Consider the following 5,330-nt stretch of genomic DNA (forward strand, 5'->3'; position numbering starts at 1 on the left):
CCTGATGAAGGACTGGGCATGTACACTCACTGCTAAAGACAAGCTCGACTCAGGGTTGGGTAACTATGAACATAGTTATGTGACTATTTGTTTTAATGAACTATATGTGCTTTACCTGCTAACTTAATTAAGAAGCATGAGTTATTTTGAGAGGGCCTGTCCCCTTGACTGTTTTATGTGGGTTGAGGATGTGCTTATTAGCACGATAGACACTTGTAAATGTTGTAGAATTGCTTATCAGCATCATTATTGCTATTGAATGTCAGAGACGTTTATTAGTGCTATTGTATGTGAGTGTATAACATGGGATGCTTATCAGCATCATTACATGTTGAAAGAAAATGCTTATTAGCATCATTAAATGTCTATGCATGCTAGGAAATTCTTATTAGCATTCTTCTTGCTCTTGAGTATTGGAAATGTTTAATAGCATTATGTTATGTGTATGCATGCCAAGAATGTGCTTATCAGCATCTTGTTCAAATATGATAATGAATTCCTCTGCTTATTAGCATGATTTTTATGTGTGAATTACTGGAATGCTTATTAGCACTGTCAATGCATGTGGATGCTTATTTGATTGGTTTTTAAACCGTGGGTTAGTGTGAGATATTGTTATTACTGCATGATAAGCTGAGTCATTGATTGCAGATAGACCTGGAAGTAATGACTAGCCGGCGCTGAGAATCTAGTTGGAAGTAATGACCAGGGTCAGAACACTCCGCTAGTCCCTGAGAACTAGCAACAAATGCTTGCTAATATGAAAGCTAGGTTGCAGAGATAGGATGAAGAGATTCACAAGTTGAGGCAACAGCAAGTTCCGGCTGGGAACGCAGCATCAGGGGTCCCACCAACTGTTCCATTACCAGCCGTATAGAAGCAGACAAAATTAGAGAACCGTTGGGAGTTAGTGTATGAACGGTTCAGGAAACAACACCCTCCAGTTTTCGAGGGTACTGCACATCCACTTAAGGCGGAACTGTGGATGGCTATGATTACATCCATCCTAGACAATATGAGGGCGGTGGGAAATGATAGAGTGGCTTGTGCCACGTACATGATTCAGGAGGGTGCCCGAATCTAGTGGGAGGTGGTGGCCCAGACTAGGGATGTAACCACAATGAATTGGGAGGATTTTAGAACCCTCTTCAATGAGAAGTATTATAATGAGGCCGTTAAAGCTGCAAATGCTAAAGAATTCAGTAGACTGTTACAAGGGAATATGTCGGTGACCATATGCCCTGAAATTTGATAGATTAGCCAAGTTCTCTGCAGACTTGGTGCCCACTTATGTGACAAGGAAGGAAAGATTCCTACAGGGGCTACAACCTATGATAGCCCGGGATGTCAAAATTACTACAGTACCTGGAGTAATGACATATGCTCAGGTAGTAGAGAGAGCCCTTATTGCAGAGGGTGCAGAGAACAAGATTTGGGGCGAGAACGCAGCCAGAAGGGACATGAGGAGGACGGGACCTCCCTTCATAGGATTAGGTAGGGGCGGAGGCCCTAGTGACAAGAAAAGGAAGACCCTGGATACTATTTTACCTCCTAGATCTGATAGGAGGCCACAGGGTGTACAGATGGGCCGCCAGGGCAACAATGAGAACTGGAAGACATATCCAGAGTGCGCCAGATGTAGAAGACGTCATCTGGGAGAGTGTCGGGCGAAGGCCTGGTTCTTATGTGTGATTGTGGGACATTTCAAGAAGGATTACCCATGAATGAAGAGAGAAGAACCGAAGAAGATAGATAGCTTGACTCCAACTCGAGTATTTGCATTGACACAAGCTGAGGCTGAGGCTAGGCCCTCAGTGATCACATGTCAATTTTCTAGTGCTGGCATATCTTATATTTTGTTGATTGATTCTGGTGCTACACAATCTTATGTTTCTAGTAGTATTATTGATAGAATGTGTAGGCCATGTGATTACTATGCTATAGGGTTTGGGACATTACTACCACTAGGGAGTTAGTGGTTTCCAGGATATGGGTTAGATACTTGCCAGTGATGGTGGATGGTAGGGAGTTGTCGGTTGACCTAGTAAAGTTGCTTATGATAGACTTTGATATGATTTTGCGGATGGACTGGTTAACTAGATATAGGGCAACCATTGATTCTAAGAAGAAGATGGTAACCTTTGAACCTGAGGGTGAGTGATTAGTGCTCAAAAATATCATTTTATTAGTCTTAAAGTTTAAAATTAATTAAGTTTTACTTAATATTTTTATGGTTTTATTGTTATATATTTTATATTTGAAAATATTAATTTTAATTTAATTTGTGTTTAAGTTTCAGGAAATAAAATATATTTTGACACAAACAAAAAGAAAGAAAATATAATTGAAAAAAATTATGATAAAGTGGCATTTTTGAAGGTGACATAGGCCCAAAAGGCGAGCCTAAACAACCCAGGCCCAAGCTTTCAGCAAGTTCCTACGCTACCACATGGCAGCCTTCCATTCGCAGAGCCAAGCCACCTGAAGCCGAGTTGTTCCTCCAGCAGCTGACATGCGTCTCCTTCCAGCCACCCGCCTGACGCAAGCCAGCCTTCAGTCGAGTCGCATGCGTGCCACGCCTCCAGCTGAGCCATGCGTGCTTGCCGCACCTGACGCGTGACGCGCCTCCCTGACAAGCCAACCAAGAGACGCCATGAGTCCCACTACCTGGTGGCTGCTCCCCACGCCTCAAAAACACAGCTGCCACTCTACTGCCAAGCCAATCAGCACACACCACGTGTCCCACGTGTCCCACGTGTCCCACGTGTCCCACGTGTCCCACGTGTCCCATTTTCCATAAGTTTTTGTAGCCACTTTCCCACTATTTTGTACACGATTTTACACATTTTGGGTCATATTTCAACTATAAATAGAGAGCCAAATGTAAGGGAAAATGATCAGATTGTGGAATTAAGGGTGGAGGGTATAGTTAGAGAGAAAAACATTCTTTTTCTTATTTTTCTTCTACATTTCTTGGAGTGAAAACAATGCCTATTTTAGGCTAAATTCTCTTGTGGAAAGGCTTGAGTGAAGTTCATGTTTCACATTATATTTTTAATATATTGATTATTTATTTTGTTCTTCATTTTTATATCTTTCTTACAATTAAATTTATTTTCTTCTAATTTTTATTCTAAATTTATTAGTGTCTTTTACATAAGACTAGTCATGCTCTTCTTATGTATTTAGGCTCTTAATTTAATTTAGGATATTTGTTATATTATATGATTTTTACTGTATTCTTTCATTGGTATTTTTTCGCGCTAAGGTATATACTATGATAGGTTTTTAAAATTAGAAGTTACTATAATTTAATTAAGAACATATTTTAAGGCGAGCTTTATTATATATATTTTCCAGCTATAATTAATGGTGTAGAATTATAGTTGAGTAAAATGAATCAATTTTATTAAAAATATATATATATTTATTTGCATGAATGAAACTTATGCCTTCCATATTTTCTTTCTGATTCTAATTCCTCGATTTTGTTTATTTAATGTTTAAAAAAATATATATTCTTTTTCAATGTTACATTATTTTAAAGTTTATTATTTCTAATTTACTAATCCTTCTTTTTACTTGTATTTTACCTCTCTGTGGATACAACATAGCCCGATTACTACTGTGACGTTTATGAGTTTATTGGGTGATATCAATTTTTGGCGCCATTGCCGTGGAGGTAATTCTACAATTAAAGGTTTGCATAATAAATTCATTTTTTTTCTTTAAAAAAAAAAGAAATAGTAGTATAAGTTTTTTTTTGTTTATTTCTCTTTTATTTCATTTTTCCTTAGTAATTTTTTTATTTATTCATTTTATTTATTTATTGTTATTGTTTTATTTTATTTATTTTACTTTTAGCTTTAGAAATTATTTTCTAGATTTAGTTTTTTTTTTTAGAAAAAAAAGCAAGCATAAAATTTTAAATAAAAAAAAAACAAAGTATTGAGAACATTTGTGTAATTTTTGAAATTAGTAAAAACCAAACTTGTTCTATCTTAGAAAAATTTGTTCTTAAATAAGATCTGTGTTAGCGTTACCCTCCAACCTTTTCTAAGAACCTCAGGGAGTTCTAGAAAAGCTCTTGGGCCTAAAGTGGTACCTTGATAGCCTTCCCAATTGGCCTGGGAACATTTTTGGTGTATACTTATTACACTATTACACACTTGCGCTTATAATACTTACGAAATAAAAAATATATATATTTATGCAACGAAATAGAGACGCACTGGGGAGATTTGTGAGACAACAAGTTGAAGCTTTAGAAAACTCTCCTAGTTCGTCATTTTCTTCCATTCGTTCAAATTCTCCCAATTCACCGAGGCTTCCTGAACCACCCATGATGCTCATCAAGATGAAGTCCAACCAAGAATGCTACAGGATTATTTACATCCTACGTGTACAACCACACCTTCATGCATAATGTATCCCAACAATATGCCAAATTTTGATTTCAAACCCGATATGATTAACCTCTTACCAACCTTCCATGGGTTGGAAAATGAGAGTCTATACGTGCATATACGGGAATTCGAAGAGGTGGTGGCTACATTCAACAACCGAGCTAATGTCACCAACATTGTGAGATTGAAATTTTTTCCTTTCTCCCTCAAAGACAAAGCAAAAAGCTGGTTGTATTCCTTAAGGCCTAGATCTATCAGAACATGGGACGAAATGACAAAAGCATTCTCTGCCAAATATTTTCCGCCCCATAAGACTAGCAGCCTTTAAGAGGAAAATCTCTACCTTCATCCAAAAAAACCATGAAACTTTCCATCAGGTCTAGGAGAGGTTTAGAGATTTGATAAATCAATGCCCACATCATGGATACGAAAGTTGGCATCTGATCAACTATTTCTATGACAGTCTCACAACCAGACAAAGACAATTCGTACAAATGATGTGCAATGGCGAATTCCTTCAAAAAGATCCCGATGAAGCTTTCGAGTACCTCGACGATCTCGCTGAAAAGTCCTACACATGGAATGGACCGAGTCCTATGGACAAGCCATGATCAACTAGAATCTACTAATTAAGGGAAGATGACAACATCAGAAGCCAAATTGAATCATTGAGACAACAATTCAATGCTTTCAAATCTTAAGAAGGAAGAGGAATCCACATGGCTGCAGGTAGAGACACGAGATCCATGCTTCATCTGTGGAGGGACAGAACATCAACCGCAAGAGTGCCCAACTCTTGGTGAGTTAAGAGGAGGAAATGAGGAACAATGAAATGCTTTAGGGGATTACAAGAAGCCTTATAACCCTTTCTCAAACACTTACAATCCTGGTTGGCGCAACCATCCAAATTTCAGCTGGAAGGAT

At 38.0% G+C, this 5,330-nt stretch overlaps 1 non-coding gene across 1 annotated transcript; it reads right to left on the bottom strand.

The window, feature by feature from the left end:
* Nucleotides 1–4,725: 4,725 nt before the first annotated feature.
* Nucleotides 4,726–4,832, bottom strand: LOC133833551 (small nucleolar RNA R71). The gene has a single exon (XR_009892926.1). It is a non-coding gene; the product is annotated as a small nucleolar RNA R71 (small nucleolar RNA).
* Nucleotides 4,833–5,330: the final 498 nt, after the last annotated feature.

This window comes from Humulus lupulus, chromosome 4 (genome assembly GCF_963169125.1).
Source record: "Humulus lupulus chromosome 4, drHumLupu1.1, whole genome shotgun sequence".
NCBI lineage: Eukaryota > Viridiplantae > Streptophyta > Magnoliopsida > Rosales > Cannabaceae > Humulus > Humulus lupulus.